Raw genomic sequence first — 14,795 nt, forward strand, 5'->3', positions numbered from 1 at the left:
AGATAGGATCTTTGAAGGGATAATTTAGTTTAAATGAGGCCATTATTGTGTCTCCTATTCCAATAAGACTGGTATCCTTTTTTTTTTTTTTTTTTTTTTTTTTTTTGCATTTTTCCGAAGCTGGAAACAGGGAGGCAGTCAGACAGACTCCCGCATGCGCCCGACTGGGATCCACCCGGCACACCCACTAGGGGGTGATGCTCTGCCCATCCGGGGTGTTGCTCTGTTGCATCCAGAGCCATTCCAGCGCCTGAGGCAGAGGCCACAGAGCCATCCTCAGTGCCCCGGCCATCTTTGCTCCAATGGAGCCTCGGCTGCGGGAGGGGAAGAGAGAGACAGAGAGGAAGGAGGGGGAAGGGGTGGAGAAGCAGATGGGTGCTTCTCCTGTGTGCCCTGGCCAGGAATCGAACCCGGGACTCCTGCACGCCAGGCCGACGCTCTGCCACTGAGCCAACTGGCCAGGGCCAAGACTGGTATCCTTTTAACAAGAGGCGATTAGGACACAGATGGGTAGAGAGGGAAGATCATATGAAGGCATAAGGGGAAGATGGCCACCTACAAGCCAAGGAGAAAGGCTTTCAAAGAAACCAACCCTTCTGACACCTTGTCTCAGAATTCTAGTCTCCAGAACTGTGAGAAAATAAATTTGTGTTGTTTTAAGCTGTCCACCCAGTCTGTGGTACTTTCTTATGGCAGCCTACTTTGTTCTTTTTAACAGTACATGGTATTCTTTGTCATAGATAATATATCATATATTATCAAAATATATTTAACCATTTCCATATTGTTTCAGATTTGTTTACATCATAAATAAGGCTAAAATAAATATCCTTACAGATATAACCTCTATACTTGTGTCACAAGTCATTGAATAGATTCTTTTTTTTTTTTTTTTTTTTGTATTTTTCTGAAGCTGGAAACGGGGAGAGACAGTCATACAGACTCCCGCATGCGCCCGACCGGGATCCACCCGGCACGCCCACCAGGGGCGAAGCTCTGCCCATCAGGGGGCGATGCTCTGCCCCTCCGGGGCGTCGCTCTGCCACGACCAGAGCCACTCTAGCGCCTGGGGCAGAGGCCAAGAAGCCATCCCCAGCACCCGGGCCATCTTTGCTCCAATGGAGCCTTGGCTGCGGGAGGGGAAGAGAGAGACAGAGAGGAAGGAGAGGGGGAGGGGTGGAGAAGCAAATGGGCGCTTCTCCTGTGTGCCCTGGCTGGGAATCAAACCCGGGACTTCTGCACGCCAGGCTGACACTCTACCACTGAGCCAACCGGCCAGGGCCTGAATAGATTCTTAATAATGGAATTACTATGAGAAAGGGTATGTATATTTTGTTTTAAAATTTTTATTTGTTGATTTTAGAGAGAGAGGAAGGGAGAAATAGAGAGAATTATCAATTTGTTGTTCCACTTATTTATGCATTTATTGGTTGATTTTTTTTTTTTTGAGAGGGTGGGAGAGAGACAGGAAGAGAGAGACATGAGAAGCATCAACTCATAGTTGCAGCACCTTAGTTGTTCATTAATTGCTTCTCGTATGTGCCTTGACTGGGGACCTCCAGCTGAGCCAGTGACCCCTTGCTCAAGCTAGCAACCTTTGGGCTCAAGTCAGTGACCATGGAACCATCTCTATGATCCCAAGCTCAAGCTGGTGACCATATGTTCACACTGGTGACCCCATGACATTGGGGTTTCAAACCCGGGACCTCAGTGTCCCAAGTCAATGCTCTGTCCATTGTGCCACCACCGGTCAGGTTCACTGGTTGATTCTTGTATGTGTCCTGACTGGGAATCAAACCTGCAACCTTGCCATATGGGGATGATGCTTTAACCAGCATAGCTACCCGGCCAGGGCAAAGGGTATGTATATTTTAAAAAAAATTTATATATACCGTGCTCGCTTCTGCAGCACATATACTAAAATTGGAACGATACAGAGATTAGCATGGCCCCTGCACAAGGATGACATGCAAATTCGTGAAGCGTTCCATATTTTTTTAAATAAAAATATTAAAAAAAAAATTTAGCTCTGGCCGTTTGGCTCAGTGGTAGAGCATCGGCCTGGCGTGCAGGAGACCTGGGTTCGATTCCCAGCCAGGCACACAGGAGAAGTGCCCATCTGCTTCTCCACCCCTCCCCCTCTCCTTCCTCTCTGTCTCTCTCTTCCCCTCCTGCAGCCAAGGAGCAAAGTTGGCCCCGGGCGCTGAGGGTGGCTCTATGGCCTCTGCCTCAGGCACTAGAATGGCTCTGGTTGCAACAGAGCAACGCCCCGGATGGGCAGAGCATCGCCCCCTGGTGGGCATGCCAGGTGGATCCCGGTCGGGCGCATGCGGGAGTCTGACTGCCTCCCTGTTTCCAACTTCAGGAAAAAAAAAATTTATATATACCAAATTGTTTGCTATGAATGTTATACCAATTTATAGTTCAACCAACAACATGTATGGAATAATATTTCCTCAAACCCTCACAAATACTAGGTATTAAAAGTACTTTTAAAAATATTATGAAAATTATAAATGTACAAAAAAGTAGAGAATAGTATAAAAACGTATATCTATCACTTAGATTTAATAATTACTGTAGCATTTGTCATGTTTCACCTATTTTTTGAAGTCTTTTAAAGTAAATAGAGATATTATGACATTTTACTCCTGAATATTTTAATATTCATGTCTAAATAAAAACACTTTCCTACATAACCACAATAATATCAACACACCCAAGTCTCCCTCACTTGTCCCCAAAATGTCTTTTGCAGTGAGTTTGTTTAGTATTAGGATCCAGTCAAGAACCATGATTGCATTTGGTTGTTGGGTCTCTGAAGTATATTTTAATCTAGAACAGACACTTGCTTTCTTGTCCCTCCTCATCTCCTTCTCACACCCACCTCAGCGTTTTATTTTTCCTGTGACATTGACTTGCAAAGACCAGGACAGTTGTTCCCTAGAATGTCCCAATTTCTGGATTTTTCTGGTTGCTTCCTTGTGGTATCATTTAACAATAACCACTGTATTTTCTGTTATTGGATATTGGATCTGAAGGCTTGATTAAATTCAGGCTAACCAGTGCATTAAACCAGAAGTCACATAATGAAGCTCTGGTAATGCTATTATTGCTGATATAAAGATTGACTGCCGGGTTTATGTGGTGACAATCACTTGGAACTAGCTAGTAACCTGCAGGCTGATAACTTGGGCACCAGGTGAATATATAGTTCTCCACTAACATTTCACCTAATGATTTCAGCATTCGTTGATAATTCTTGGCTTACTTAATCATTTCCTTAGGGGTGGCAAATTGTCACATTTATAGCTGGCATTTTTCTGGAAAGAAGGGCTCTTCCACATTGACTAGGACTGTTAGTTTACTCTGTGATGCAATTCCTACGGCAAAGGGAAAATATTCCTTTCCTTTTCAGAATAAGAACTGGCATAATAGCCGCTTGCAAAGAAGTTTTTCTTTATTTGCTTGCTTGTTTTATCCTCTTTTTAAAATATATGGACTCGCCTGACCAGGCGGTGGCGCAGTGGATAGAGTGTCCGACTGGGATGTGGAGGACCCAGGTTCAAGACCCCGAGGTTGCCAGCTTGAGTGCGGGCTCATCTGGTTTGAGCAAGGCTCACCAGCTTGGACCCAAGATCACTGGCTCGAGCAAGGGGTCACTCGGTCTGCTGTAGCCCCCCGGTCAAGGCACATATGAGAAATCAATCAATGAACAACTAAGGAGCTGCAACGAAGAATTGTTTCTCATCTCTCTCCCTTCCTGTCTGTCTGTGCCTCTCTCTGACTCTGTCTCTGCCACAAAAAACATACAATACAATAAAATAAAATATATGGACTCATGTGTTTTATATAGTTAGCATGTTTCAATCAATTACAGTCCTTGTTCTTTTGATGCTAAAATTGTCCCAACTTTGGCTAGTGGTGGGTTCCTCTGTCAGACTGATTCCTCTGTTAAAAATTTATTTTTATTTTTTAAAAGATTTTATTGATTGATTTTAGAAAGAAGGGAGAGAGAGAGAGAAAGGAAGGGAAGGAACAGGAAGCATCATCTCATAGTAGTTGCTTCTCATATGTACCTTGACCAGGCAAGCCCAGAATTTCAAACTGGTGACTTCAGCATTCCAGGTCACTGCTTTATCCACTACACCATCACAGGTCAGGCAAAAAAAAAAAAAAAAAAAAAGGATGTTTTTAATCAGTATGATAGGTTGGAAAGTGATATTTCTTTGTGGTTTTAATTTGCATATCTCTAATTAGTGGTAAAGTGATTATCTTTCATATTTTACCAGCAATTTATATTTCTTACCCTGTAAATTAGATGGCCTCTTCATGTTCATTTTTATTTTTGGCATAACTGCATTTACCCCAAGTATCAAAATTCATCTCTACAAATGAAATGTTTCAGTGCTTACTGCCAGTCTCTTCCAGAGACAAATTCGTTAAAATTTTTTTTAATGTTTATTTATTGATTTTAGCAAGAGAGGAAGGGAGAGATAGATAGAGAGAGAGAGAGAGAGAGAGAGAGACAGGAACATTGACTTGCTCTTGTGTGTGCCTTGACCAGGGATCGAACTGGCAACCTCTGTACTTTAGAATGATTCTCTAAACAATTGATCTATCCGGCTAAGGCTGATTCCTCATCTTGAAAATTTTCTTTTAATCTCCTGCTCTGGAATATGTCTTGAAATAACTTATTCAAAAAGGGGGTAGCCTGACCTGTGGTGGCGCAGTGGATAAAGCGTCAACCTGGAATGCTGAGGTCGCCGGTTCAAAACCCTGGGCTTGCCTGGTCAAGGCACATATAGGAGTTGATGCTTCCAGCTCCTTCCCCCTCCCTCTCCCTCTCCTCTCTAAAATGAATAAATAAAATGAATAAATAAAAAATATATACAGTGGTACCTTGAGATACAAATTTAATTCATTCTGTAACCGAGCTTGTAAGTCAGTCAACTCGTATATCAAACTGCCGATACTGGACCCGTGCACCAATGCGCCAACTAGCAGCAGCTTCCCGAATCACGACTCGTATCTCAGAATTTCGCTCAGATCTCAAACAAAAACACGGACCAAGTCGCAGCTCGTATCGTAAAAAAAAAATTTGTATGTTGGTCTGTTCATATCTCAAGGTACCACTATATTAAAAATCAGAGAATTGCATGCCTGACTTATGGTGATACAGTGGAGCGTTGACCTGGAATGTTGGGGTCACTGGTTGGAAACCCTGGGCTTGCCTGGTCAAGGCACATATGGAAGCAACTATGAGTTGATGCTTCCAGGTCCTCATACCCTGTCCTCCTCTCTAAAAATCAATAAATAAAATATTTTTTTAAAACCCCCCAAAACAAAAAGGGAGTAGATTTTCTTAGTTCTGGTATCTTTGAAAATGCAATTCTACTAAATTGTAACATTTTCCTCAAAGCTTGGTAGACGTTAGTTTATTGTTACTCTAAGAGTCTTAGACGTTCCTAAGACTCTTATTTTTGAAGTTCAAAATTTTCCCCAAACAGGCTTTTTTGTGATGGTCTTTTTCTAAAATGAGTCTAGAACAAAATAAACATTTTAATTTTTCTGAGTATTTTAAAAAATATTTGGTAAATCCTTTATATATATTATCTACCTAAAATTTTTTATTGCTTTTGTTCCATCAGTCAGCATTTTGTTTTTGTTTTGTTTTTTGTTTGTTTGTTTAGGTAAACAGAATTGCAATTTGGGAGAGTGTTAAAATGTTAGTGCAAGTAATTAAGGAAAAAGCCACCTTTAAAAATTATTATTTTGTGCCCTGCGGTGGTATAGTCATAGTGGATGGGGATATTGAGGTCGCTGGTTTGGAACCCCAGGCTTGCCTGGTTAAGGCACATACGAGAAGCAACTACTACAAGTTGATGCTACTTGTTCCTCCTCCCTTCTCTCTTTCTCTCTCTCTCTTCTCTAAAATTGATAAATGAAATCTTTAAAAAAATTATCATTTTAGATTTTTAAGATTTAATGGGCTGTTGACTTGTCTGTAGGAAAGGAGATACCATATCTATCTTGTTCACCAGCTCGTCCTCATAACTTAGCTCATGTGTTCAATAAATATTTGTTGAATGAATTTATTTCAAATACTATTCTCATGTATTTCTTTTTTTCTTTTTTTTTTTTTGTATTTTTCTGAAGCTAGAAACGGGGAAAGACAGTCAGACAGACTCCCACACGCGCCCCACTGGGATCCACCCGGCACGCCCATCAGGGGGCAACACTCTGCCCACCAGGGGGCGATGCTCTGCCCCTCCGGGGCGTCGCTCTGCCTCGACCAGAGCCACTCTAGCGCCTGGGGCAGAGGCCAAGGAGCCATCCCCAGCGCCCGGGCCATCTTTGCTCCAATGGAGCCTCAGCTGCGGGAGGGGAAGAGAGAGACAGAGAGGAAGGAGAGGGGGAGGGGTGGAGAAGCAGATGGGCGCTTCTCCTGTGTGCCCTGGCCGGGAATCGAACCCGGGACTTCTGCACGCCAGGCCGATGCTCTACCATTGAGCCAACCGGCCAGGGCCGCTCATGTATTTCTTTATCTCATTGTCTCTCCGTCTTTTCCCTCAATTGATTGGCTATCTCCATGATGCCTTTTTCCTCTAACTTAATATTCTGATGTGTCTGAATGTTATACCGATACTTCATTGAAACTCATTTCTGAACATTTTATTAATTCAAAACATTTTGTTTTCTTGGCAGATTGTTGTAACACAGTATTATTCACACTGGTCATTAGCAGGTAATGAATAACACTTTTTAAAGAATGATTAGAAGACTATGGTGCCTCAGGAAGAATCATCCAAAGATGACTTTGGGAGCTAATGCTGGGGTTGTCAACATATTGTGCTAGGAGGAATTAGGGTCTTCCCTTCTGCAGTCAGGAGAAGTTGTGCCCAAATTTAGCTTTCCACCCTTTGCAAAAGGGGCTGCAACTTCCTAAGGGCTCCTGGGATTCCTCAGATGTTTGGCAGCTGGTACCTAAATTCAGTCACCCTGGCTCTAAGTACTCTTTTCATTTACGTTTTGAAAAGGCTCCTTTCTTACAATTTTATTCTAAGAAGGTATCAATTTTGGAGGACATATCCTTCCACTGGAACACACACAACACCTAGCCATAGCATCCCTGTCTCTGAGATGGTGGGAAGATCCAAGACCAAGACATCTTCTCCTGCTTGTACGTTTCCCCATAAATGCCTGTTTCTTAACTCAAGCTGAATGACCATGTGGAATTCATCCCACATTCTCTGGCACGATTGGTGGCGATTATGTGGGGACTCCCTACATGCTTTGAAAAACAAAACTAGAGTGGTTGAATGTGGTGCTGTCAATAGATTCATGTCCAATCTTGTTCAGTTGATTTTTTTTAATTTTTAATTTTTTTATTTTTTAGAGAGGGAGGGAAAGAGAGACAGGAACATCGAGCTACTCCTGGATGTGCCCTGACTGAGGAATTGAACACTGTTAATTTTGAAGAAATATAGTAGAAGTTGGGTGTTGTCAGAAATTGATATAGGTTCTATTATGGACTGCATGTTTGTGTGTACTTCCCCACCCCAAATTCATATGTTGGAATTCTCATCTGGAGGTAGGGCTTTTGAGAAGTAATTAGTTCATAAAGATAGAGTCCTCATGATAGGATTAGTATCTTTATAAGATTAGACAGGAGAGAGCTTTCTTCTTGTTCTCTGCCTGTGTGGAGACAGATAGAGGACAGCCATTGCAGACTAGCACAAGGGCTTTCACTATATACTCTCATCATGCACTGAATTGACTGGCACCCTGATCTTGGACTTCTTACCTTGCAGAACTGTGAGAAATAAATTTCTGAGGTTTAAGCCACCTGGTCTCTGGTGTCTTGTTATAGCAGCCCAACCTGACTCAGACAGATCCCCAACCAAATTTTTAATAATGGGACCTCAATCCAGATAAAATAAAGAAGGAAAAAAGCTGACAATATGACATTTCAGAAATATAGTAATAGTTTATTACAGAGTTGTGTGTGTGTGTGGGGGGGAGCAGAGCGTAATGGGGGAGGTTGTTATAGTGAAGCCGCAATGTGTGGGGTCTCTGGGAAAAAGACCTCACTCTTTAGGGCTTTATGCTTGTGTTATAAAGTACTGCACCCCAGATTCTGAAAGGCACTGTACCTTACTTCATTGAGTCCATGTAGAGACATCCAGTCCAGATAAATTTTGAAGAGTTTTATTAAAGGAGGAAATTTTAATATGCCGGCCGCATATGGCTGACACGGGGCATCTGCAGGCCCAAATCTTGCAGCCCCCAAGATAGTTCAGGGGCTGCTTATGGTTGGAATCCATGGGAGTCCGAAAAAACCAGAGTAACAGGCTTTACTGAAAGGAAGAAAGGAACCCTGAAAGGCACTTTTCCGGGGGAGAAGGGCACCGGTTACAGGTTATGAGGCGAATTTTATAGTGTTTGGGAGAGCCTGAGAGGGTACTGAGTCAAAAGTTCTGGTATGGCCTGACCAGGCGGTGGTGCAGTGGATAGAGCGTCGGACTGGGATGTGGAAGACCCAGGTTTGAGACCCTGAGGTCGCCAGCTTGAGCGTGGGCTTATCTGGTTTGAGCAAAAGCTCACCAGCTTGGACCCAATGTCGTTGGCTCGAGCAAGGGATTACTCGGTCTGCTGAAGGCCCGCGGTCAAGGCACATATGAGAAAGCAATCAATGAACAACTAATGTGTCGCAACGTGCAATGAAAAACTAATGATTGATGCTTCTCATCTCTCCGTTCCTGTCTGTCTGTCCCTGTCTATCCCTCTCTCTGACTCTCTCTCTGTCTCTGTAAAAAAAGAAAAGGCAGTTGGAATTTCATATATCTATCACTTATATACCCTTGATCACATGTGGGCGGGGGAGAGCATGACATTATGGCACAATCATTAACAAGAGTATAACATTTGTCTAGGGGATACACAGAAACATTAAGACTTTCAAGGTAACACAATCAAAGATATTTACAAATCTTTCAGGGTTCCTCTTTCCTCACTAGACTAGTGGTATTTTACTCTCAAGATTCCAGGAAGGGAGGAACTACAATCAATGCAAGGTGGTATGTAAATTCTGCCTCCTATTGAAAGGGAAGAAGTTTCTCAGTTAACCTTAATCTTTTGAGAGAATTTAAGAGGAAATGATCCTAATCGTTCTTGTAAGCCAGGAGACTTCTACATTCCTTTTCCTCCATTTTCCAAGGAAAGGACAGGAAAGCCTGACCTTTTCTTCCTAGAATATCAATATTAATTTGCAACTTTTCGGTACCTTACAACATTTCCCACTGGCTTTATGTCCTAAGTCAAATCTTTGACTTAATTTACTGAAAAGCATGAGGCTGTTGTGTAGGGATATTAACTTATAATGTAACAGATATTTAATAGATAGCATTAATAGCAATACAGTTCACTAAAGAAACAAGTGTTACTGATTAATTTTCTATAGACTGTACAATTTCCTTTTGCAACTTGTATAAAATTAATTGGCTTTTATAACAATTTACCTTTAGTCAGAACTCTTAATTTTAAAACTTTTAACTTTTAGTGACAATTAAGCTGGCTTTTGTTTTTACCCTAGTTTCCCTTTTCCCAAAGTCTGATTAAAAAGAGTCCTTAGTGAGTTTCTTTATACATTCGCCATACATAGACCAATCAGCTTCTGGTTTGTGGTTGGAGTAGGGCACGCCATTTTTCTACCTTAGCAGCAGTGGGAGTTGTCAGGATCAGGGTGTGTGGACCCATCCATGTGAGAGTCAGTCCTGGGGTGATGTACTGGATTTCCTGGTAATGTTGGAAGCGCCTCTCAGACAGTCTTTTGAACAGTTTGCTGAGTAATCTATAGATCCTGCAAGTAGTTAGGGAAGGGTCGTTACGTTTCCTTTTATAATTTCCTTATTTTGCTTAGTATTCATTTGGACATAAACTAAATACTCAGATATTATGCCCTCTATAATAGATTCTAAGTTTGGCTTTTAAAATTATTTCTTTTCTGTTTGCAAAATCTTTTTCTAATTGGTTTTGAATAAACCTTTGGCCATAAGGGTCCCAAGATCCCACTGGTTTTGGGTGGCATCTATTCATTTGAATTACTATGTTCCGATTTTGAGGCAGACTGGAAAAATATACAATTAACAATAAAATTCAAATAGCTAATGTTAACAAACATAACAAGCATCTTAATACAATAAAGTGACTAAAGCCTACTAGATTATTAAACAAAATAAAATTCTAACTAATATAGCCCTGGCCGGTTGGCTCAGTGGTAGAGCATTGGCCCCGCATGCAGGAGTCCTGGGTTCGATTCACAGCCAGGGCACACAGGAGAAGCGCCCATCTGCTTCTCCACCTCTCCCCCTCTCCTTCCTCTCTGTCTCTCTCTTCCCCTCCCACAGTTGAGGCTCCATTGGAACAAAAGTTGGCCTGGGCGCTGAGGATGGCTACATGGCCTCGCCTCAGGCACTAGAATGGCTCTGGTCGCAACAGAGCAACGCCCCAGGTGGGCAGAGCATCGCCCCCTGGTGGGCATGCTGGGTGGATCCCATTTGGGCACATGTGGGAGTCTGTCTGACTGTCTCCCCGTTTCCAACTTCAGAAAAATACAATATATATAAAACAGGATCCAAAATAAAATTCTTATAGTCACAAATGTTCTTAACATGTTAACGTAATTTCACTAAGTCTATGTTGACACCGTTGCTGCTTTATATTATTTACAAATGTAACCTAATTTCTATTTCAGTCTGAGAAATGTCCTAAAAAGTATGAGTCCTATATATTCAGGGAAAGTCCACAAGGCAGTGGAATTGTGGTCACTTTTCTACACTTTGTAGCTAAAGTCTAAGTTCTAATGATTAGTGTTTCTAGCTGGAATAAGGAGCAGGTCCCAGCCTACAATAAGCATGGGGCATTGAGACAAGAAGAATAAAGGAGACACTATACATTAAATAAAGCAACAAAAATCAGACTGTTATTACCCCCAGTACAGATCTTCAAGGGATAAAAAAAACTTAAATATTCAAGCAAGGCATAGTAAATGGCCCTCGTGTTTACAAGAAATGAGATCAGTTTACCTGCTACTTGGAAGAAATACCTTAGGCCAGCGGTTCTCAACCTGTGGGTCGCAACCCCGGCGGGGGTCGAACGACCAAAACACAGGGGTCGCCTAAAGCCATCGGAAATACATATTTTATTTAAAAATGTATTGTATAATAAATATGTATTTTCTGATGGCTTTAGGCAACCCCTGTGTTTTGGTCATTCAACCCCTGCTGGGGTCGTAACGCACAGGTTGAGAAATGCTGCCTTAGGCTCATAAACAATGTTGTGAGATGAGGCCATCAACCTTGGGCACCTTTTATCCTTCAGTGGCGGCAAGTCTCAGGAGACTGGGCAAGGTCAGGTCTCAGGTAGCTGGAAAGGGTTGGAAGAGACTGAGTCCTCCCTCCATGGAGCAAGGGGACAGCTTACCTTCTCATGTCCCTTTTTCTTACAGCAGAGATACGTCCCCTGGTGGGGCTGAGAAGCCTGGCAGGCCTCCACTTAATGACCTTTCTTTCCACTCTTGAAGCAGGGCCTGATGGAATCCTATGAAGCCCCTTTGGGGCGCTGGAGCCTTTAAGGGTATATGCCAAAAGCTGGTATTTTCCTGATCTCTTTTGGGCCTATTTGCCTTTTCTGTTACTATTTTGGTCATTATAGACCTTAAAAGCCATGCTCAGAAGATCTCACTGAGGGGCTTGAGGGTCCTTATTTGTTTATAGAAAGACAAAAGCAGCATTATTAGCTGGATCAAATCAAGAAAAACAGGTTTTTGGTGTCTCCTTTAGGATTCCAGAGTCTCTTCCCTGCTGGATAATTCAGTATATTAGCATTCAAAAGAATTTTAAACAAAGAGCATGAAAAAGATAGATTTGTAGGAGTTCCAGGATACGACTCCTTTTCTTTCTTTTTTTTTTTTTAATTTTTATTTATTTTTTATTTATTCATTTTAGAGTGGAGAGGGAAAGACAGAGAGAGAGAGAGAGAGAGAGACAGAGAGACAGAGAGAGAGGAGAGACAGAGAGAGAGAAGGGGAGAGGAGCTGGAAGCATCAACTCCCATATGTGCCTTGACCAGGCAAGCCCAGGGTTTTGAACCGGCAACCTCAGCATTTCCAGGTCGACGCTTTATCCACTGCACCACCACAGGTCAGGCCACGACTCCTTTTCTTACATTACTTAGCATTGAACAATATTGTTTCAAAATGATAATAAACTAAGCATTACATAAAAAGACATTATTAACAATTCCTAATGTTTAAACCAAGATTTCAGTATTACAGGGCTATAAAACAGCAAATAGAAGAATTAACAAAAGACCTTTGAAATGACATATTACATTTTTAACATGGAAAAGATTTTTTACACATCAGTGGGGACAATAAGTCACTACTCCTAACCCAGTGGTCAGAAAACCTATTAGTCAATATAGCCAATTATTAACAGTACAATAACTGAAGTTTGTTTTGAAAGCCAAATTCTAAACCTAAACTATACAGGTAGGCACATTTCCTACCAAGGCAGTGCCCACATATGACACTTCATTGGGGAGCTACACCCAAAAAGGCCCCATGTGGTCCACAAGCTGTTTGCGAGTGGCAGTTTGCCGACCAGGGTTCTTAGGGAAGGGGGAAGAGGCAGAGGCATCCGGCGGGCCTGTCCCTTCTTGCACAACCCAGCATTTCCAAGAACTGAGCCGACTTTCAGCCCCTTTCCCCAGCAGCTGTTTATTTTTACTTCTTACAACAAAAGCAGCAAATTAAAAAATATAAATTTTACAAATTTACCTTCCTAACAGTGAGCTGTTTTAACCTATATGAGGTTTCTAATTTCTCGCATTTCCCTTCTATAACTTCCTACACATCAGTGGAGGGCAATAAGCCATTAATCCTAATCTATGGAGGGCTCATAGGACCCCTACATCCTAGGGAAGGGAAGGGAGAAGCAGCTGGAGGGCCTGTCTCTAATAATCCCATCCCCTATAATCCTGTTACTTATGATCCCATCACTCAGTCTAGACTGTTGTGATAATTCTATTTTTATAATCCTATTACTTATGATCCCATCACTTGCAATTCATTTCAACGAACTGATAACCAGCAAGGTCCACACCCATGATTTGTTAATTTCTAAATCCTTTTACCTAATCTTGTTCTTTTCCTTTTCTAAGATTTTTCTAAAGCAAGGTTCTAATCTTTAATACTATTCCTACCCTGTATTTTCAAAATAGGTAAAACTGAGACTAGTTTCTATTCTATCCTTTATCTAGTCACTTCCCCCTTAGTTGTCCCTGCCAATTTACTCTAGCTCCCTTTCCCCGCTGTTCTGCACACAGCAAGTCCTGGCCCTGCTTTCTGCTCTTTTCTCACCCAAACTTGTCAGCTTACTTGTCAGCCCTTCTCCCAGAGGCTGGGGAAACACTTCAAACTGTCCAGAGAGAAGGCAGGAATTAGCACACTAATAAAAAGCAAGAAAAATAAGACAGACAATTAACTCGCACCCGGAATAAAGAGTGTTTGACTATAGAAGACACAAGACAAGAAGTAGGAGCCAACAGAAGAGAATAATTTCTTCAGGGGAGAAATCAGAGCCTTGGGTCTCGGATCCAAGAGATTTTATATTTTTTGGGCTGGTTTTACAAATTTTCTTTTACTTTTGCCTAGAAATTTCTAATTTTGCATGCAAAAATTCAATTTAGGTCTTACAAACAGACACAGTTACACATTAAACAAAGACTTCACATACACAAATTTAAGAAATTTAAATGAGCGTGCTTTACTTATTCCAGTTAAAATTACACTATGCCTGACCTGTGGTGGCGCAGCAGATAAAACATCAACCTGGAATGCTGAGGTTGCCGGTTCAAAACCCTGGGCATGCGTGGTCAAGGCACATATGAGAAGCAAGTACTATGAGTTAATTAATGCTTCCTGCTCCTTCCCTCCCCCATTTCTCTCTCTTTCTCTCTCTGAAATCAATGAATATAATCTTTTTTTTTTTTTTTTGTATTTTTCTGAAGCTGGAAATGGGGAGAGACAGTCAGACAGACTCCCGCATGTGCCCGACCGGGATCCACCCGGCACGCCCACCAGGGGCGACGCTCTGCCCACCAGGGGGCGATGCTCTGCCCCTCTGGGGCGTCGCTCTGCTGTGACCAGAGCCACTCCAGCGCCTGGGGCAGAGGCCAAGGAGCCATCCCCAGCGCCCGGGCCATCTTTGCTCCAATGGAGCCTTGACTGCGGGAGGGGAAGAGAGAGACAGAGAGGAAGGAGGGGGGGAGTGGAGAAGCAAATGGGTGCTTCTCCTATGTGCCCTGGCTGGGAATTGAATCCGGGTTCCCCGCACGCCAGGCCGAAGCTCTACCGCTGAGCCAACCGGCCAGGGCCAATGAATATAATCTTAAAAAAAAATTACACTAGAGGTATTTTTTGACAAAGAGACAAAACAGTTTACGACTCACACAGCTCAATAGACAAAGGAATGGGTTCCACTTTCAGGGGCATCTCAGGTGTTCTCCTAGCTGTGTTCCCATACTTCGGCTTAGGCACCATAAATCCCCACTCACACACGGATCACTCAGGCCTCTCAGGTGTTCTCCTAGCCACGTTCCTGGAACTTCAGCTTAGGCACCAGAGATCTCTTAACCAGGGGTTTTAGACAGAAACATTAAAACAAAGAGTGAGATCTCGACAAGCACAGAGAAGTCTCCGGAAGTCCAAGGTGAGATTAATCAATTCAGGT

General features: G+C 42.4%; 2 non-coding genes across 2 annotated transcripts; both read left to right on the forward strand.

Moving 5' to 3' along the window:
* The first annotated feature begins 1,893 nt into the window (after positions 1–1,893).
* LOC136401912 (U6 spliceosomal RNA) lies at positions 1,894–1,997 on the forward strand. The gene has a single exon (XR_010750835.1). It is a non-coding gene; the product is annotated as a U6 spliceosomal RNA (small nuclear RNA).
* Positions 1,998–10,257: 8,260 nt separating this feature from the next.
* On the forward strand, positions 10,258–10,333 carry TRNAA-CGC (transfer RNA alanine (anticodon CGC)). Its single transcript has one exon. It is a non-coding gene; the product is annotated as a tRNA-Ala (tRNA).
* The last annotated feature ends 4,462 nt before the right edge of the window (positions 10,334–14,795 follow it).

The sequence above is a fragment of the Saccopteryx leptura genome, chromosome 3 (genome assembly GCF_036850995.1).
Source record: "Saccopteryx leptura isolate mSacLep1 chromosome 3, mSacLep1_pri_phased_curated, whole genome shotgun sequence".
Lineage (NCBI taxonomy): Eukaryota > Metazoa > Chordata > Mammalia > Chiroptera > Emballonuridae > Saccopteryx > Saccopteryx leptura.